The 22950-nt window shown below is 39.2% G+C and overlaps 1 protein-coding gene across 4 annotated transcripts in view; it reads right to left on the minus strand.

Moving 5' to 3' along the window:
- The window catches only part of tnr (tenascin R (restrictin, janusin)), a 155755-nt gene that overhangs the window by 79621 nt on the left and 53184 nt on the right, over positions 1-22950 (minus strand). The gene's annotated exons all lie outside the window — the stretch shown is intronic.

Below are 22950 nucleotides of genomic sequence, written 5' to 3' on the forward strand. Positions count from 1 at the left end.
GCTCACATAGGATAAAAGATTTGACTATGCACAGGAAAAATCAATAGATAGTTTGCTTTTCCCCTTTGGAGGATCTTTTTTTGTTGTTGTTTCAGCAGCACACTCACAATATCACCCACTCATGGAGACACGAGACCATACCCTGTTTGCTCTCAAAGGAGCCTGTCGCACCCTTTGAGAGATAAAATGCTAGATTGTTTCCAGTCTGTGCAAATGAATTGCACATTTCCTGGAGATTGTGTCATTTTCAAATGTCGTTTCAAGAAAGAGACAGAAGATTGTAGCATTCAATAAACAAACAAAGGGAATGTTATCTGAGCAAACAGAGCGAGAGTAAATCATCTGTTTGTTCTACACATGATGGAAATCCCTCATATGCTAATGAATGGAGCCTTTTGGAGTAACAGTGTGTGCTCGTATAAATGAATTACACACAAGCAACTCGCATGGCATACTCATTCACAAAAACTTCAGGAGCCTCAGGTAATATTGATTGATCAATCAAAGAAACATCATTCATCAACCTGAGACTCAAGCCTAATCCTGTTTAGACAACAAACTGGTTGACTGCTAAATAGTCATCCACATTATTTTTTATAAAGTACTATCTAAAACGTGTTCAGACATCAGAACGAAAAAAGAAAAACAATACGGTTGTAGCATCATGCTAATTGCCTTAAGGTAAGCACATTGTTCACATTGGACTAATGTGGAATAATGGTCACTCATTTTACAAGATAATAAATGAACCAACTACAACTCAGTTAAGCTGAAGTGTAAAAAAAAGCTTTAAGTATACAAAAAGGTTCAATGTATAATTGTACTATTATACACTCCTGGTCACAATTTTCAGTACAAAAAAGTTGCTGTGTTGGATCTGTTGCAAGAGTTTGAAAATGCAAAAAAGGAGACTTTTTCTGAGTATACAGGCAATAGCCTTTAAAAGAAAAGAAATTGTCATTTTCTGTCAGGTATTAAGATAAGATATGCCTTTATTTGTCCCTCAGTGGGGAAATTTGCATTGCACAGCAGCAAGAGTACAGAATCAGTTAAGCAGTACAAAATACACAATATAGAAAAATAAACAATATAAACAACCCAAGTATTAACAAAATCAACAGTTTTTCCCTGAGTTCTATACAATACAGTATGTAGATAATATGAAACGAGATGAGATATATGACCAGTCTAGTGAGTTAATATGAGGCATTATGGAAAAACTTCACATAGAACTTAGTATATTGCATTTAGAGCCATGAGCCATACTGCCATGATGGCAAAGGCAAAAAAAAAAACTCTCTCTTGTTTATCCTCATTATAGTCACAGGGGTTATCCTGGAGACTATCCCAGTTGACTTGGGGCAACAGGCGGGGTACACCCTGGACTGGTCGCCAGCCAATCACAGGGCACATATAGACAAACAACCATTCACACTCACATTCATACCTATGTATGCACCCGGACAAAACCCACACACGCCCAGGGAGAACATGCAAACTCCACAGAGATCCCTTAAGATAAAACAGTGCAAAATGTAAATTCTTGCAATTTTTCAACTGACATTTTTTGACCATTGAACTTGGGTCTCCTAGCTGTGAGGCCTGTGCGCTAATCACTCGTCCACCGTGCAGCCCATGGTGAAAGTTAAAATAAATAAATAATAGTGTTGAAAAGAACAAGAAAACTGAGTATGAGTAAAGCCTCCACTTGGTAACCATAACACATTTCTCCGTCCCAAAGCTGCTGGACACAGTACATATATCATAGTGACTTATTGAATTGGAGGAGTATGAAATATCTGGGATGATAGATTGCTGGTATTTAGTAGGGTTGGCGTACAGCCACTGGTGAACTGTGAATTCTAAATGTGTAAGTGAAGTGGGGGAGAGACAAATATAAAGTGTTTTTCTCTAGCATTCGTCAATGTTATATTATTGTTCATATTTTAATATTAATGTCATTAGCAGTGGTGGTATCTTTTTTTTTCTTTTTAAATTTTTTTTTAGCCTATGTCCAGGTGTGCACCGATATTTTTAAAACAAAAAGCAAAATTTTTGAAAGATATCCACATGAGTCTGTTGACTTAAAACACATTCATCGCCTGTTATGTGGATTTTGGCAAATTCAGAGGCCTGAAAAATTGGGCAACGCTTCTGTTCTTTGCTTTATTTGAAAAGGTGATTTCAACACCACCTTCCTGTTTTGAGTTTTTTCTTGAATTCAATAGTGTTTGTCACCTTCTTTTGAAAAAATGGTAGCACTTCCAACATTATTTGGCTCCATTTTGGGTTAGGGAGGTGAGAAAAACGATTGAAATGAAGAAATAACTCAAAAACAGGAAGGTGTTCTTGCTGCTGCATCATGTCTTTGGAAACAGACAGAAGAATCCGGTCTTCAATGAAAGTTAAAAAAAAAATGTAAATCTTCATTTATCATTTACAGTACGTATATGTATTTATATGCTTTTTAAATCATGTTCTGCGTGTAAATCTACAATTGTAAAACTATAAAAATGGGTTTCGTCTGAATATTTTTGGTATATTGTAATGGATTAATTGAATTGACATGATTTCTTATGGGGCGGCACGATAGGAGACCGAGAGGCCACACAGCTAGAGTTCGGGTTCGATTCCCCCCTCGGCCATCTCTGTGTGGAGTTTGCATGTTCTCCCCGTGCATGCGTGGGTTTTCTCCGGGTACTCCGGTTTCCTCCCACATTCCAAAAACATGCTAGGTTAATTGGCGACTCCAAATTGTCCATAGGTCTGAATGTGAGTGTGAATGGTTGTTTGTCTATATGTGCCCTGTGATTGGCTGGCGACCAGTCCAGGGTGTACCCCACCTCTCGCCCGAAGACAGCTGGGATAGGCTCCAGCATACCCATGACCCACATGAGGATGGATTGATGATTAATTTCTTATGGGAAAAACGTATTCGGTTAGCGTTCGTTTCTGAGTCGACCCTCCTGGAACAAATTAATGACAGGAAATAAAGTTACACTGCACAGCATACATATATAAAATAATTATCTAATTGATAAAACCTCAATTATCCCTTACTTTAATTGCATAAGAATTGCACAAACAATCATTTATTACAAGCAGAATTATTTACATAATTGCTTTTCATTTCGGAAAACATTCTGATTGTCTCAAAGTTTACTGACCTTTTGAATGTTACATGCCGTCCTATAGAGACTACGGCTTTTTATAAGGTCATATAGCAGTCAACTGGATGACACCAATGTGTTCTGAGAACATCCTTATAGAAACACCCACGTACAGTCGATCTCATTTTGAAGATAATATGTGCTTGTTTATTTGCTAGACAACTGCAGAGATTATTTATTTAATTTTGCTTCACTCAGAGTTGAGCAGGGAAGATTTGAAAGACCAGCATGTCCTCTCACTTGACATTTTCCGTTGGTAATAAATGTTGTTGTTGCCATTTCAATTACCTACAGAACACATTAATCTAATAAAAATGTTATTTTTGGTGCACAGGCTAAATTGTTAGTGGTCTAATGGAACAACATCAGTAATGCGAAATTCATATTGAATTGAAAAAAATATATATTTTCTCAAAATCCGAAAAATGATGGCCCTATTTTTATAATACAAACACTTTATTTCAGTAATGACGACTTTACTGTCACAGTAAGTTTTTGTCTTTTTAGTCAGGCCAGATTTTCCTCTGTATCCCCGCTATTCTCATCAATAATAAATAGGTTTTTGTTTGCATTCAGACCTAGCTGATCTGTCTATTTGCAATGAAACCCAAAGAGAGTTGGACTCTAATCTCTGTTCTTGGCACTCACACAGTGACTGATACAATCTCTGACACAAATACGACAGAAAACACACATGCATGCAGGTCTGCCTCAGTGGATCTCGCTTCAGGCTGTCTTACAATATCTTGGAGGCTGAGCAGGATTTCAAAGGGGAGGCGTCAGAAATGATGAAGGGCAACACTAATTTTCCACTAAATCTCACTCAGCTGGAACCGTAATTAGAAATTCACATCATCACGTCACATGTCAGTTTTCAGGCTTTTTGGCTCACAAACAAGCAAACGCACATATGGAAAACAAAGTGATGCTTTGATCGGTCAAAAAAATATTTTGCCTTAGTTATTTTAACTCAGTGCAACCATCCTGCAACTTTCATTGATGCTAGTGGACCCTGTCGTTGACGTAAAAGCTGACTGTTTGAATACAAATTCATGCTGATCCTGCAGTTCTGGGACTCATAAATACTCCATATGATATGATAAATAAAGATACATCTATCTATGATACCTTGCATAGATGAATGTTAGGGATATCCAATATTGGCTTTTTCGCAGATAACCGATATTGTTCAACTTTCCAATTCCGATATCAACCGATATCGATACCAATATGTGAAGCATTGCATACATTTGTCTCGTAAGACAATGTTCTTTTCTGGCATATCCCCCCCCCAAGGGACAGATATTTTTTCGTGCACCCCCGATTTGAAGTGCTAAATAAACTGATCATATTTATTCATTTATCTGTACTGTACAGACTGCAACCAGGAAAATGTAACAAAACAGAGAGCATAGAAGCATATTCAAGAGTCATATTGCATATTGAGTAATTTAGACTGGTGAACCGATACAGATACTAGTGGTGTACTCGCTCATCCCTAGTTGTTATCTGCTTATTACATTGTTGTGCGACGTTTCAGCACTTTCTTTAAGACACCATGAGTTAGAATGGTCGGTGGAATATTAACCCCGCCGCGATTTCAATGAAGCTGGTAAGGTCATTATGAGGTATAATGTTGCTCTGCTTGCTTCAGTGGGGTGTTATTTATTTCCCACAGAATATTTGAGTGACACAGAATAAATGGATTTTGCTGCAATCTCTGCAAATGCGATGTTTGTGCTACAGTATGTGCTCTACATTGGTTGTCATTAAAGGGAAGATTCCGATATCACCTGGTAACAGATTGTTAGGCTGATATTTCATATTAATACATATTAATTACATATTTTGTAATTCATATTAATTACAGTTCATGTGTAGGATATATTAATATTAGCAAGGTATTAGCAAGAGTCATATAAAATTCATTTATTTCTCCCAAATTGAATCAGTGCTTTTCTTTCTGTCACTCACACACACTTGGAGAAGAGGTTGTTAGCAAGTTAGCAAACAATAGAGGACAAGTTATGATGTTGATTTTATAGGGGACCTATTATGCTCATTTTAGCGCCTTTGTATTGACAAAGCTTTCTAGATCTTCCAGAATCTGCACCTATTCAAGCTGTATTTCCTTGAATTTCCAAAACGCTTTGTTTTAATTTATTCCATCCTCAGCCCGCCTCCAGGCATGCCCACTCAGCTGCGACTGGTCACACTCCCAAGACAAAACGGTGCAGGAGAGCGGGGGAGGAGGGCAGGCATACATTTGGAATCATCTCCTACATGTAAAACTGTAATTGTAGAACTATAATGGCTTTCTGAAATGAAAAAAAAATACATTGTTTCTTAATTAATCAAACCCAGATTTCCTGACTGTGTGACTATGCAAACCACTTGGTCAATACCCTTTACATTCTAATTATTCATAGTTTACAACACAAAGTGCAACTCTTATGTTGCAGGGATATGAGACAGCCACTAGCCAGCAACGTACGAAACCAAAAACTTACCATTTGCATACAGAATGGGGGGTGAACTAGTTTTATGATCATGTGTATAACTAAATGGGAAATATTAATATAATGATAATACACATAGATTCAAAATGTACTTTGCACCTCAATAACCAAAAAAAAAAAAACAGTCAAATTGGTCTTTTAATCTAGCAATTAAATCTAATAACCACAAGTGGCTTCTTCTAAAAAAACACTTTTATTCTCATGTGTACACGTTGCTCTCCTCTCTCACTGTAAAGGGGTGAGGATGTACATAAATTACTTTGTTATGCGACTTAATGTACTTAATCAATAGGCCTTGTTTAAAAATACTATACAAATACTCACCAACACACTATCCATGAGAGATAGCAATGGGCACACAACCTGATACCTGATCATTTGTTTTCCCGTACTATTGATTGCTGAGTAATTGCTGATCGCAGCTCTATCATGCATCCTCATTCATTACTGCCCTAATAATATGATCAGTGCAAATGCTAAGATGCTGACTGTGCCAATTGGAAATACAAAACACATAACAAACATGACAAGTGCGATGAAATTGCTTTGTTTTATATGCAAGGTTCCCCAGTTGCCGGAGTATCATTTATCATCCAAACATTGCATGAAGGGAAAGGACTCTATTTTTAGAGAGGCAGCGCTCCACCGCACGCCCCTTATGTTGCCCAACAAAAACGGTTGGTTTGGTACGTGAGGAAGCAAATTATTATATCAGCAGGGAGCATCATTTACAGATAGGGTCACATGTAATGGAAAGCAATTTTCACCCGAGGCTCTTTTCCATGTTGGTCTACGTGGACTGAAAGCATCAACTACTAAGACAAATGGCTGCCCGTTGCCTAAATCACTACCACCACTTAAGTGGCCCCAGCTCATGCCTTCAACGACCTTCAGTGCCAATTAATGAAATGTAGCATATTTTGTGCACAATCCGTATGTCAAACATGAACACCCATGTCTTTCTCTCTTCTGGCCATTGTAGAAACGGACAAAAAGTGGCAGCTCATTAATGCACATAATGGGACACACCTTTGCCACCAACAGAGACTGCTATTAAAATACTCCCAAAAACCTCAAACAAGGTTTTATGGTTTTATATGCATGTTATAATTATATACTAACAGGTACATTCATAACGATTATAAATGCAGTATTTGTCCATATTTTGGTTCTTTTAAGCATTACCGGAACTTCTTTCCTGGTCGCATAGCAGCATAGAAATGAACGCATACACCTTCAACAACAGTTTGTCGAATAGTCCAGTTTCACCCATGTTCACAAAGCGGTCCCATATTTTGGGACATGGAAGTTGCATGGAATGTGAAACTCCAACCACTTCTGCCTGATGCTTGACTCTTTTGATTCTCCATGCTAGCACGGAGAAAACCTCGATATAAGGGTGCAACAGAGCGGGGGGAGAGCAGGCCTACAGCTTATACCCAGGCACGCCCATATAAAGAAGTCTATGTCACTGTGACGTCACAGTGAGCAGGTGTTAGAAAAAAAAAAACTCTCTGAAACCAAGCGTTCATAGTCATCCCAAACTTCTTTCAGGGCTCACTTCCAAATGTGGGAAGCTCATTATCCGAAACTGTAGCATTGTTAAACACTAGAATACAACATTCTAACTACATTTATAGTCAGAAAAGTGAAAAAAGTATTTTCTTATTAAAGTCTTTCCTTATTAAAAACATACAACAGAAATGTCTTGATTAACAGAAACCTTAAATCTAGCGATATCTAATCTCCTGATGTGTCCTATTCTTCAGAACTACAAGTAATTGTTTAAATACTGTGCCGCTAGCAAGTCAGTAGCTCATTCTTTAGCAGAAGCCAATCATCGTGTTAAATACGAGCTCTCGAGGAGCTTTTCAAACCATAAAAATCATTTCAACGTTGTAGTAGATTTTACTTGGTATCCTCAAAATGTGATCTACTACTCCTACTTAAGTAAATGGTATTAAAGTATTATTGTACATTAAAACAATGTACTTTTACAACCTACTTAAAGTAAGCTCTTTAATATTACAAAGATGTTTTAACTACATACAGTTTTCTCACATGGTTTACATGTATAACTAAAGTAACATTTACTGTGTGTCAGTGAAGCTCTCGAGTGACAAAAAAGGCTCTTTACTGGTTGGAAAAACCATTAATCCAAATTCCTATTCCTATTTTCTTCTTCCCACTATTTTTGAATGCATTGCTAGTTTTATCTTGCTAGCTATCTTCATTCCCAGCAGGCTGACATATAGAGGACATTCCGTGGCCTTAGTTAAACATTAAACAGCTTTATATATCGAATTGAAGATGCTGGGGAAAAAAGCGCCCTGAGGATGGTGAATATCGAACTTTTGCATTTGAACACAGCCATCGTGTTGCTCTTTAGGGCAGGCAAGTATAATTGATTAAAATAACATTATTTATTAATGGCATGGTAACAGTGTATATTGCATACGGCTGTGGTCTCGATGCAAAAATATTTTTATCAAACATCACCAAAGATATTCCACATACGTCAGTGCTGTTGACAATCCTATCAGTTAATATATGTCATCTTATTATCCTGTGTAACCTGGAGAAATTGGCATTTTATAATTTCATAATTAGCATTTTGCACTGTCCATACATCTATTTTCTATACTGCTTATCCTCAGAGTCGTGGGTATGCTGGAGCCTATCCCAGCTGACTTCGAGCAAGAGGTGGGGTACACCGTGGACAGGTCGTCGGCCAATCACAGGACACATATACAGGTACTACTCAGAAAATTAGAATATCCTGAAAAGGTTGTTGTATTTCTGCAATTCAACTTAAAAGGTGAATTTGACATATTATATAAACGCATAATATACAAATCAATATATTTCAAGTTTTTTTCCAAATTTCTTTGGCTTTTGCTGATCAGGTCTTGCAGCTTAAAAAAAAAAACATTATTCAAAAATTTGAATACGACATACAATCAATGTAAAAAAGGATTTTACATACAAAAATGTGAGGGCTCCAAAGCTAAACTCTTGGCACTGGTATTTAATACTCGTTTGGGGCCTCTTTTGCCCAAATAACTGCCTTTATCCGGTTTGTGGCATATCTCAGGGGTTATGGAAGACCAACATGCTTCAATTGCGACCTTTAGCTCTTCTTTATTGTTTGGTCTCTTCCTGTACAGTTTTGTCTTGACAATGCCCCACAGATTTTCTATGGGGTTCATGTCAGGTGAGTTTGCAGGCCAATCAAGCATAGTAATCCTATGGTCGATGAAGCAGGATTTTGTACTTTTAGCAGCGTGAGAAGGTGCCAAGTCCTGCTGGAAGATGATGTCTGCATCTCAATAAAGCTTCTTCCGTTGTAGCAAGCATAAAGTGCTCTAAAACTTCCTGGTAGAACGCTGTGGTTATGTTTGACTTAATGAAGCACAGAGGACCACCAGCAGCTGGCATGGATCCCCAAGTCATCACAGATTGGGGAAACTTAACACTGGACTTCATGCATCTTCTAGAGTGCTCTTCTTCAGTCTTCCTCCAGACTCTGGGACCTTTGCCAAATCAGATGCAAAACTTGCTCTCATCAGAAAAGAGAACTTTTGACCACTGGGCAACAGACCAGTCCTTTTCTCTTGCCCAGGAAAAGCGCCTCTGGCACTGCTTACTATTAAGGTGAGGAATTCAACACTTGAAGCCCATGTCCAGCATTGGCCCACTCCTTATGAAGTTCCCCCACAATTTTGAACCTGACCACCCTGTCCAGTCTGCGGTCATCTCTTCAGCTTGTACATCGTTTTCGTCCATACTTCTTCCTTCAGCTTTATTGTCCATTCATGTGCTTTGAGACAGCACTCTGAGAACACCCACATTATTTTGCTATCTCTTTCTGTCTTTTTCCCACCTTGTGGAGGGACTCAATGAGCATTTTCTGCACTACTGTCCGATCAGCAGTCTTCCTCATGTCTGAGCCAACCGAAAAGCCTTTTGCAGATGTTTTGGATTACTTGCCAGATTAGAATTTGACTCTTTGGACCTACAAAACTGAAGCTTTTCACAGTTTTCTCATTTTCTGAGTTTGTGGATTTGTGGTTTTAATAAGCTGAAAATCTTAACCTTAAAGTTACAACAAGGAACTGCTCAAGATATGTCAATTTGCATGTAATGGCTCAATACAATTGGTTTCATCTTCTATGTTAAATTGCCAAAATAAAACAAGTTTTACTCGATATTCTATTTTTTGGGGTAGTACCTGTACAATTTACATGTATTACCCAAAACAATTGAATATATACATATACATATATACATATATACATATTTGTCTACAGTGTAGACAAACAACCATTCACACCCACTTTCATACCTATGGACAATTTGGAGTCACCAATTAACCTAGCATGTTTTTGGAATGTGGGAGGAAACCGGAGTACCTGTAGAAAACCCACGCATGCACGGGGAGAACATGCAAACTCCACACTCGGTAACCCGGGAGCCCATTTTGGACTGTTGGATATAAAATAGTTTTTTTTTGAGTCAGCATTTTATTGCAAACAACTGACATAGGCTGGTCATCAGCTGATCAAATGTTTAAGACCATAGCTAAAATATATATAAATAATAATAAAATATTCAAAAAAGGACTCAGTAATGACTTGCTGCGCCATTCTTGTTAATCACCTCAAAAACCACCGATGGAACTGATGTCTGTTTTTATAAACTTTCCTTGCCTTTTGTCATTTTAGTCTTACAATTATGATCAGGAGAGTATGTTTCCCTGCATACATCCGATAAATTGAAGACCCTACTCTAACAACCCCCACCCCCACACACATTTTATTTTATTACTTCACCTGCATATTCCTGGAGACACGGTGTGTGCAAGCACCACACACTGCAACAAGCTTGCAAACAAGCACGGGCAGCATCTATCTTGTCGACAGAAGTGCTGAGTGGCTATTACTTTTTCGTGAGCCATATAAAAACCACAGCAATTAAACGCTATTGGACCGTCTGACATTGTCCTCTTAGTGGGGGGCAGAAGAAGAAGAAAGCATGAAGGGTGCCACTGACTTCAGAGATGGGGCTTAGCATTGAGAATTTTGTATTCATGCTTTGCTATACATTGAAATTAACACACATGGAATATAACATCAGACTTTTAAAAAAAGCATTTTTTTAAATAGTTGTTTACACACTAAAATTAAAATACACACTCAAGTAGCAAAACACCTGTCGAGAGTTGCACAACAATTAGCACAGATGCAGCTTCATTATGCACAGTGATTTGCACATGCACAACTCTACATGCATTTTCACACCTTGGACACCGATAAGGACTGTGAGGTTACTTCCTTGTCATGAGAAATGTTCCAGCTTGCCGATGACAACACTAATGAACGCACTGGGTAATCACTTCCACCAGGTGTCAAAGTACACGTGCACCGTTTTTATTAGGGATGTCTAATATTGGCTTATTTTGCCGATAACAGATATGCCGGTATTGGCCAACTCTCAATTTCTGATTCTGATATCAACCGAGATACATTATATAGGTCAAAGTATGTATATTAGCATGCGTGTGAATGGATAAACAAGAGGCATTAAGGGAGTGAGTGCGTACATTGTGTACATTAGCCGCTCCTCCCGCTGCGGGCAGCATACACTCTAGCAGTTTAGGCAGTTTAGCGTACCTGACAGTAATGCCCCTTTCCCGGCCACCGCAAGCAGCTTCTCCTGCAGTCATAGGACACCAGTACATCCATCTTGCGATGGAATTGAATGGGCTCCACGAGCCTCCTACGATGAGTGAAATATACCACACATGCCTTACATGAAGCGCATCCTCTGACTACCCTTACTTCCTCTTTCCTTCCTCTTTACTTCCTATTTCCCCCAAAATTGCAACATGATTTGTGAACATACTCTATTTAGAGGCCATCACAATAAAATTGTCTCAATCCTAGTATTGTTTTTCTACTACAAACACAAAAAACAAATATCCAATTTGAAATAAATATCTACTGATTATCTACTGTGAAGTTCTGTCTATTTGTAAGGGGGGTAGATTACTGTCAGAGCCCCACATGCTCTCGTTACGGTTGTTGCTGCCACAGAGTAAGACCACTGCCATTCATCATGCACCGTCTATGCATGTTCTACATCGCTAAAAATAAATGTCTTCAACCTTCCAGTAATCAGGATGAGGTTGCACTGTAGGTACAATGCAGAAAAAAAAACAGCAAGACAAGCAGTGACCCAACACTGAAAAGTACAAATGACTTCTTGTCTCATTACCCAAAGAAATCACATTATACATCCAAAAAGCTAATAGAAATGCTGCACTGTGTGGCCCTTTCTGTTACAATTAGTCCAGCTATTTATCTTTTTTCTACATTGTGTCTCGAGAACTTTCTCGCCCATCTCTGTCGCTGTTGCTTTCACACTAACTTTCTCACCCCTCTTTCATTTTTCTGTGGGGACGTTCTCCTTCCTGGCTGTCCCTCCCCCAACTGAGCCGGTGTCTTTGTCACTTTCTCTGCTGAGCAGACAAATTCGAGTGGAAGTTAAGGACATGGCGCTGCATTATTCAAAGCCTTCACAGGAACAAGAGTTGCAAATTTTGGCCGTCAAATTCTGATTAAAGCAGAGTCTGCTGAGACGACAAAGCAAACAGCCACAGCAAAGGCGGGCGAGTGGCACTAACAAATTATGTGGGATTAAAGAATTAAATATGCTTCACTTCCTTATTACTGTTTGAATATACAGCATCAGTGGTACTAACATTCATCCATTTTCTCTACCGCTTATACTCATGAGGGTCGCGGGCATGCTGGAGCCTATCCCAGCTGTCTTTGGGCGAGAGGCGGGGTACACCCTGGACTGGTCGCCAGCCAATCACAGGGCACATATAGACAAACAACGATTCACACTCACATTCATACCTATGGACAATTTGGAGTGGCCAATTAACCTAGCATGTTTTTGGAATGTGGGAGGAAACCAGAGTACCCGGAGAAAACCCACACACACGCGGGGAGAACATGCAAACTCCACACAAAGATGTCCAAGGGGGCAATCGAACCCGGGTCTTCTGTTATGGATACAGATAATTTAGATGGGTGAACAGTTACAGATACAAAAACACATAAAACACAATTGTTAGATTTTTTTTTTCTTCATAGCTGAAATACTGTTACCTCCCATGATATGCAAAGTTAGCTGGCTCATGCTAACTCGTTTTAAGAATACACAGTTCATGTTCCACATAAGGATTGTGGATTATGTGCAAAAAAAAAAAAGAAAAAGTGTGAATGGGGAAGCTACAAGCGAATATTACATTGATGGCATATGTACTAAACTTCTTCAAATGTCACTGAACAACTTTACTATCTTGTTGTCATTATATTAATTATGTTTTGTCCTCAAAACACTATTTATGTAGACATAGACATAGACTTTCTTTATTGTCATTGCACAATAACACAGCAGTGAAATTGCCAACGAAATGTCGTGGTATGTGTATGTGTGGTTAGGGCTCTAATTTCACGGCACGCCTGTCTTGCGCCACATCAAATTACCAAAATAGCGCCGCACAGTGGTGCACTTGACAAAATCATCATTGCGTGGGCTGTGCCTCGCGCCTCCAGCTTGCGCTGCACCATGAAATGAGCCCATAGTGTGTCCACCCTTTTGATGGTGATGCTATCACAGGGGTCTCCTATCTCATCAGTGATTTTGAGTAGCTCCCAAAGGTTTAAAGAATATTTGCTTCAACTCTTAATCGTTTTTTATTAGAACTGCTGAATTCTTTATAAAATGACAAATGACCACATAACAATGTATTGCTAAAATCAGAAACAATACACCTTTGTCTTTGGGTGAAAAATATCGCTCCAGCTTGGCACACAAAGTTAGATACAGTAGAAGGATGTCAGAGAAAGAAATCAACATCATGCCTTCCACAGTATTTGGGACAAATGTCAAACAGTGTGGAGTCCTACTCAAAATCAATAGGCATTTGTAGAAATCAATGGCTGGCCTCCTAAGAGAAGTAATTAGAAAGGCAAACATGCCATAGTGCAGCCTTGCACGTCTTGTGTGCTCAACTAAAAGCCTTTCATTCTCGGTTCAAAGCTGTTTGACACTGTGAACATTAAGTATTGGTGCGGAAGTAAAGTAATCACAGAGGGAAGGAAACTTTATATTATTACACTTGGCTTCTTGTTTTCAGCAAATGCGTCACGGGTAAATGACTGCGTATGTTATTCCTCATTGACGTCCCAGGAGGGAAGCCAAATAGTATACGCATGACTATGTAACATAAAAGAAGCCCACATTAGCACACATGTTCAATCTCAGGACTGTCACAAATGAGAATGAATTCACTCCAACAAGATCAGCATTCAAATCTACATATGAAGGACTGCTTGTCATGGCTTTATCTGATTCTAACATGGACGTTACACTGAGAAACATCATATGATTACATTTGCAGAGGCCAATATGTCCGAAAAGGAATCGGAACAAGAACAATTTACTTAATGCTACCCCTTCCATGTCTCAGTCATTATTGATGATTATTGATTGTTTGTTCACTTCCTTTGTTTAAATGTCACCGTTAGATAGTGTGTAACAATAGATAGATTATACACTGATGAAAGAAAGTAAATTAAGAAAGACACAAAAAGAAGTGATAAAAATAAATAGGTAAATAAATCCATGCATCCACTTCTGAGTAGGTTTACAGCAGGGGTCTCAAACTTGCGGCCCGCGGGCCAAATGCGGCCCACGAGACGCTAGCTTGAGGCCCCCACCTTGATACCAAAGATTAATGTTGAAATGACAGCTTAAAGTTGTGTACACACCGGACTCAATTAACATGATTTTGCCCCGCCCATACTGTTACCCTACCCTGTTACCCCGCCCTGTTTTGCTTTGGATTGGCAATGAAGCTAAAGGCTTATGACGCTGGGTACAAATAAATGCAGGAAAAGATTTGGAATAAAACGGAAAATACACGTCAAGATAAAGCATCTCATCAAACATGTTAAAGTTACGACGCTGCTCCCAGATGGAACTGAGTACGATGCTAACTTGCTAATTGGGTACAATTATTAAGTTTCATTAATGTACATGTTAAAGGTTAAATAACTGTTAATACTGTACATTTGAATCTGAAAAAAAATAATTTCTCTACCAACTGTATGTGGTTTCTTACGTTTTTCTTATTTGCTGTTTTATTATTATTTTACTTATTTATTACTGATTGATTGATTTATTGTCTTTATTCTTAATTTGTTTATTTATTTATTTTTTATCTTATTTTGTGTAGAAAAATAAAAATTAAGATATTTGAGAACAGTGGAATGTTTTATCAGATATTTTGGTGTGGAAAACCGGAACCAAAGTACTGAAAAAGTGTAGGGTATAGCAGAAGCAAATGCATTGAAGATAGTTTTTTTATTGATTTTTTTTCCCAGTTTTTTATAAATACGTTTTTGTTTTTTTTTTGAAAACCTGATGCGGCCCGGCTTCACCCAGAACCTAGCTCCGGTGGCCCCCAGGTAAATTGAGTTTGAGACCCCTGGTTTACAAGGTTGCTGCTAATAATGGAACTAAGGTGATATAGACCACCAGCATTGAATGAGAAGTCAGCTAAGCCAACCGGTATCAACAACGCTCTAAGAAGCTAGTTTAGAAAACGGCAAGGACATGAAGTGACGGTGATTTATAGGATATAGAGGCAGAGGTGCTGGCTAATCGACCACATGTTGTGGTGGTCATCAAGATACAGAAGAGGACCGTGTGATTGATGTTAGCAAAACAGTCAGGGATCAGGAGACATGAAGCTATACTGATATCAAGTGTCAAGGAAGAACACGATTGAAAACGCCAGAAATGGAAAGTTTGACCCTGAAACTGTAACTTAGAACCTAAATTAGTTCTGTCTCTGCTAGTCTGCTATAACAACACAAACAAATGTGCTCCATTCACAACAATACAAAAAGATCCTGCAAGGCAAGCTGATCAGAGTACTCTGTCTTTTCTTTGTTCTCTTCTTGCTAACGCTTGACAACCACGAGCTGGCAACTTGTTCGCCTTGGGCCATCTCTGCAGCTACAAATGAGTTTGTAACATATTTTAGGAATGTCAAACATTATCCTTGGATTCACCAAAATCATACCCCTGCAAAATTATAAAGAATGAAATGTCAATCTCAGATTGCAGAAGTATAATTAGCCTTTATACTCCAACAATGTGACATTATGAATGCTAAATGAAAGTGTGACTTTCAAACGAAATAGAGATTATTAAAACAAAAAAGAAAATGTTAATACACTGCCTCATGACATGTGGACGTTCAGTGTTAATCTTGCATATGAAATGCAGCAGAGCAGCAGGCATGTAGATATTGCCAAGGGGTTCAAAGTGCTCTTATCTTACTTTGGTGCTGGACAGCTTTGGACATGTTTTTATCTAAAACCACCTCCTTGTCAGAACAACCTGCGGCTGCAAGTTTAACCTGCTGCAAGCTATACCAGCATCAACTAACATGCAGCAGCTCACAAGCGCGAGTACCTCTCATATTTCAGCAGTTTTACTACAGTATATCTTCTTAAGGCACAATGCTATTGAAATTAAACTTGGATATACCTTAGGGTAGTCAGTGTACCGTTTCAATAGCAATGTAGATTTACTGTTCATTGAAAATGACTCAACACTCAGCCATTATTTTAATAACTGGCAACACAAATGAGTAGCAAAATAATTGTGTCTACATGGTGCTGCCGGAGCGGTGTAGTTGACATTTCGGAAACTGGGCCCATAGCAGTTTTCTAGCCCAAACACACCTCGAAGATGATAAGAGGAAGCTGAAGTGATGGCGTGGTTTTCTCCACACTTGAATCCAATTGAGCCCCCGTGGGGCATCCTTAAGCAGAAGGACGGAAGGTGGAGGAGCGCACGGTGTCTATACCTTCCACCAACTCCACCAGGGATGTCATCATGAAGGAGTGGAGGAGGATCTGGTGAATTCCATGGGCAAAAGGATTAAGAAAGTACCAGGTAATTTTGCTTTATTTTTATTGTTATCTTCTGTGATTATGTATGGATGAATGTATAAGCTACAAACTAATTGCCCCCTTTTGGATAAATAACATTTTCTGAATCTGAATGTTCACTCTACTTGTTTTCCACTATTATATAATTACAATTATACAAATATAGTAATGTATTGACACAATTGTAGATATTCACCTCACTTTGAGCTCAGAACTTTGTCTACCAGCTGTTGAGAAAGGTGGATGTAAACATTTCAAGGACATTTTTTGGTTGTGTTAAAAAAAATACACACTAGCCCAGCATGTGCTTTAATGCACACATTCATAAAAATAAACTGCATAAAATGTGCTGATTTACTCATGTGTATTTGTTAGATTGATTGCAAGGTCAGCTTTCAATTTATTCATCTGTTGAAAATTGGCTAAAAGAAATAAATGAAAATAAATTAAAATAAATAATAAAAACATTCAGGTAAATGGGATCGTTCTTGGTTTATTTGTTAATGATTTCATGTAATTTAACGAGGAGGGTATGATTTTGTATGAAGTCTGACACAAAATGTGGACTTATCAAAGACTGTGTTGCATTTTGTCAGACATTTCTGGTTCCTTATCACGTCACTAAATGTATTCTGTAAAAATAAGACTAATAGCTTTAGTGTTACTATTATTACTACAATCACAAACATATCCATCTCTACAAATGACATCTACATGTCACAGGCGCTTCAAGTACCACCATCCAGCCCAGGACTTCCTATCAAGCCAAACTACACATCTATTTGTCCTCCTTACAGAGGAGCCGCCAACCGCACGGCTGTAATTCCCCCGCCCGACCCTCAGGGAGCTCTTTTCCACCCTTGCCTTCCTTGAGTCATTTTTACAGCCGCCACTTTTGGCCCCTAAAGCCTCTGAGCTATCTATGCTTTAAAAGCAGCCGGGCGAGTAAATCTGCCAGATTTAATTAAAACAGCTTCTTTTGTAGTGCTTCCCCTTCTTCTGTCCACTTGTCCCCTGAAAAAAAATACAGCCGCTGGAAACCTTCTGACACAAAAGAACTGACCCATGGACAAATGAGGGCATACTTTACGATGACTTGGCAAAAAAATTCAGACATATTCTAAGCTATATGTTTTATCTTAAGGGCTGTTCTGAGTGAAGAGACCATTAGAGAGGCCAAAGGGACATTCCATTCAGAAAAAAATGACTGACCAGCACGAATTGAAGAAACGTTTGAATTGGAATACTGATGTTAGCCTGGGTAGTGTCACGAATTGCCCTTGTCGCTCACGCTCTACCTTCTTAAAGAAATTAACGGTTTGTGCAGCAGGCTCAATGAAGCTCATTTATGTCGTTTTCCTACAGTATGGTTCAGGGGACTTTGACTTTGGGGCCATTGATTAGCTGAATTATAGCTTGCATCACTAGTGGCCTTGCGCTGACTCTTAAGCCGCTCGTTAAAAACAACAATGAAAAGAAGATATGAGAAGAGAACGAGGGAGGAGGCTAGGAAACGAGAATGTGTCAAATTGTTTCTAATGAAAGCACCATTTTCTTTGCTAAAGAACGGAAATATACTTTAAATGCATAGACAATACTACAGTTCTCTGCTGTGAGGCCACGTGTCATGGAGATTACTGCTGCATCTGACAGGTGAGTCTCTTCACATGAATACCTGACTTTGTAGTGTCCATTCCGTTTCATGATGCATTACTTGGCTGTGTGGTACCGTTCACTTGCAATGTCACAAAGAACAGACAAAAATCCAACAAAAAAGCAAATGCTCAGTGGTTTAGTCTTAGTTTTAGAGTGTTACCCGCTAATCAACACAAGCTTCTGTTGCTCCTATTCATCTGTGTACAGTAATGACAGGACTGAGGCGTCACATTCACGGCCTCATAAAGGCTTTATGGAACATTTCGTCTCCTCTCCTTCCTTTTTCGGTTCCCCAAAAGAGAGCTTGTCTGTCTCTCCCGACTGGAAGAAACAAGGCTTTCCTCCAAGCCTGGCCCTTATTATCAGAGCATGACAAGGAGCGGCAGTATCAACTTGTCAGCCTTATAAACACCCTTTATGGCTCCCACCTGGACATGGTTGGAGGAGGGGGTGTGGGGGGGTATACAGTCAGCTATCAAACAGACCACCACTTTCATTGGCGGCTTACTTCCACTAGTCTATATACAGTAGACAGGCTTTCCATTGAGAGGGGAAGAGAAAGAGGGGAAGGAGTCATTTCAAAAGGCGACTATGGCAGCTGAAAATTGAATCACAGGAATAGCTTTTCTTTATGGCCTTTCCAAACGAAGCAGGTGAAGGTTAACAAGGCCATCATCATTTCTATTTTTCCACACAATCTATTCACCTCTTGTTCTTGTGCAGTAAAAGATAAGGGGGTCACACAGTTCTTGAACAAGCCAATAAAAAAATACTAGAGGGCGGTGTTTCTTAGGTTACCTTTAATCAAACGGTGTTCTGTTGTTTCTCCAACAATGACAGTAAAGATATATTCTCATCTATATGGACTGGACTGTATCTTGGTTGAATTATAAAAAGGTAGAGGCCCACAAGCCAATTCCGGTCCACGGGTGATGTCAAACCAGCCCACAAGTGTCTTCTGTTTATACGCACAAACACATGTTAATACACATATATGTTTGTGGACGAGACAGGCACCCTTTTCACATGTGTCTGGTCCTACTTGTAGGACACACTCCCATTATATATGTAGGCCATGTCTGATTACTTAATATTAGTTTTAGTGGGCACTCCTTTCAGTTATAAGTCCGGTCCCTGGTCCTGTGTGGCCGCCTGAACAGCCCTGCTTTAGAACACATAGCTTACCAATTCAGCACCACGGATAGCGACACCATACAGGAGGAGTACATGTAAAACAAGGCAGCCACTGCACAACAAAAAATAGAATATGCATTCTCCAGCCACTGTCCGCCTAAGATGTATACATATTCATAAGAGGTGGGTGGGCAGATATGTCGACTTGGCAATGCACACAGCGTAGGCTCCCGCACAGAGTTCATTAATATCAAACATAGGTGAGAAATGTGATGAAATATTCATCGATTACCTCGCATCTCATTGGGGCCCACATTTGCTGTTTTGTTTTGCTGGTCATGAACCCAGTGAGTGGATGTTTTAGCAGCATGTCTTATAAAAGAGAACCTGGCCAAAAGCATTGGTGTCCTTTTATGCAAATACAGAGTTTAAAACTGTTCTCTAAAAGATATATTGTATATATTGTATGTATGTAGAGTTATAAAACCTAATTCAATGCATGCACTAAATCAGGGGCAAACCAAGGTTCTCGGCCCATATCCAGCCTTTAAACCTGGCCAGATGGACCTCTCCTTGTTTTATTTAACCTTTAACATTGAAGCTCAGGGGTCAGGGGTCTCCAGCCATGAGCTGCCAGTAGCTCCTAAACACTTTTCAATTAACTTTTCAATGGGATTGTTCCTAGTTAGGAAGCACTTTGGGCATGTGATCAATCACAGCGGAGTGGGAGTGCTTTGGCGGGAAGCACAAATCTGGGGAAATACAGCTGGAATTTTTCTGTGCTGGTTATTGTGTGTAGCTGCTCTATAGAAGTCCACAACTCAATACAAAGGGTTGAAAAACGAGCATAATAGGTCCCCTTCAAATGAGCTAGCATTGCCGACACAATCACAAATGCTGCAAAAACAGCATGTCAGTGCTTTGTGAGGCAATGACATGGAGGCAGGAAAACTTACTAAACCATAATGCTGTCTCAGCGACCTTCATTTACCCTCAGTATTGATGGCCCAATCATATAGAGAATATGAATTAGCACCTCAGGGATTTCTTCAAACAGAGCATAATTCTCAGCTATATGTCAAAAAGAAAAAGGTATAAATCATGTGCTGACTTGATGACATTGCCCAGAGAGATGAGGAAGATGAATTACAAAAACATGGTGTGCATCACATCATTCCAATAACAAATACTGTGGCCTGAATAGCGATTAAAAAACTAATGCTGTTAATCTTCTCAACAAAAGTTTCGACTGAACATGAAAGGTCCAAGAGTCCATTAAAATTCCTGGGAGAATCTCCATAAAAAGATAGCGAATTGTCCAAATAGATACAGTATTTCAAATGTGCTTCCCCACAACAAGCACGCATTTCATTAGATTACCTCTTCATTGCAGTAGGAAAGCACTACACAAGCGCTGCTGGTGGCGTCACTCCCTTTCTCTCGCTCTCTCTCTCTCTCTCGCTTTTCATCAAACTCGCTATTCACTATCTTCTGCTCTTTCCACTTTAAATAGATGTCAGTGCCCATTACTGTTTCTGGGCTCACAAAAGAGCTGGTTGTACTTTTCCAAGCTCTTTGTGTAGACTAGCATGTGTGCTTTGAAAAACGGGATGTACCATACAGCTATGATATATTTCTATTTCCTTGAGCATCTTTTCAGCCAGTGAAATAAATACTGAGATAGAAAGTATATACATATACATACATTATACACTACTGTTCAGAATTTTAAAACACTCCAATTTCTCTAGAGGTTTTTTTTTTGCTGGGTTCGATTCCCCGCTCGGGCATCTCTGTGTGTTTGCATGTTCTCCGCATGCATGGGCTTTCTCCGGGTACATGCTAGGTTAATTGGCGACTCCAAATTGTCCATAGGTATCAATGTGAGTGTGAATGGTTGTTTGTCTATATGTGCCCTGTGATTGGCTGGCGACCAGTCCAGGGTGTACCCAGTCTCTCGCCCGAAGACAGCTGGGATAGGCTGACCCTCGTGAGGAGATGATGCACACTTCATGAGATGCTCTTATGCTTGTAATAATAATGTAATTACATTGGTTCTCAAAAAGAGAAAGACCATGCAATGACACCAAAGAGGTAGAAAAAAAAGAACAGAGCCTGCAACGGTATATCAGGAAGGTTTTTTCAAACTATGCTGTTTCATCTTCGGTAATTACGCCGGTTTTCCAATATGCTGATGCTGATGATGAATGATATGATCGCACAGCATGTGGTGCTGAATATCAATAAACAGCAAGGTGTGTAAAAAATATGCTCCTGTTTTTTTATACACATCAGCTTGACACTTTTGTCTATGTAGCACTTGTGTTGATAATCACACTGAGAGCAACAGGGGGCTGGAGTTAATTAAAACACATGATAAATTACATATTGATCAACCCTGCACACTAGCAGCCCAACTAACGCTACTAACACAATCACTGTTTGGGCTACATTTTGTCAACTTTAAATACTATGTTTTCCTTTCACAAAAATAAGAAAAGAAAAACAGTTGCTGAGTGTGAACGAGGGGTGTAATATGTTTTCTAAATCAGATTTGTCGGTCAAAGGTTCCCACACAATAAGGGAGGGACAGTGTAAAAACGTAAAAGTGCAGGGGAAGTAAAGGAACCCAAAACAGAACTTTCATTCATTCATTCATTCATTTTCTATACCGCTTATCCTCACAAGGGTTTTGTGCGTGCTGGAGCCTATCCCAGCTGTCTTCAGGCGAGAGGCGGGGTCGCCAGCCAATCACAGGGCACATATAGACAAACAACCATTCACACTCACATTCATACCTATTGACAATTTGGAGTCGCCGATGCACAATCGAACTTGGGTCTCGTAGCTGTGGGTCTGCGCACTAACCACTCGGCCCAGAACTTTCATTTCCTAAAAAAAAGAAACTGTGCCAACTATTCCATCCATCCATTTTCTATGCCGTTTATCCTGTGGTATTATGCTGTATTTTTTATGTTTTTTACTGAATTATTGTTATTGTTTAAAAATATTAAAATATTTGCTAGATGCACACATCAGTCACTGTGATTTCTGTGCATTTAATGACTTTCATATTTTCACAACACAGACTGTCACTTAAAGTTTTCATGCCAGACATCAGTTTAGTTGATATTCAGGACTGAACCATCAGTGACCCGCTTGGCTGAGATAAAAGTCCTGGATGTGTACCCACTTTGCATTTCGGACAGCTTGATGAATGGCCCTTTTTGTCATTGCTATAAAGGACTTCCATTGATGGGAGATGTTGATTTATTGATTGACACCTTGATTAATAAGCATGCTGGTTTGAAATGGTGCAAGAAATACTGTAACATCTTTTCTTTATTTTGAAGGACTAATAAATCACTCAAGCCCTCACAAAGTATACCAATGTAAAACATGCATGGATATGAAAAACTTAAATAGTGC

The sequence above is a fragment of the Doryrhamphus excisus genome, chromosome 3 (assembly GCF_030265055.1).
Source record: "Doryrhamphus excisus isolate RoL2022-K1 chromosome 3, RoL_Dexc_1.0, whole genome shotgun sequence".
In the NCBI taxonomy this organism is placed as follows: Eukaryota; Metazoa; Chordata; class Actinopteri; order Syngnathiformes; family Syngnathidae; genus Doryrhamphus; species Doryrhamphus excisus.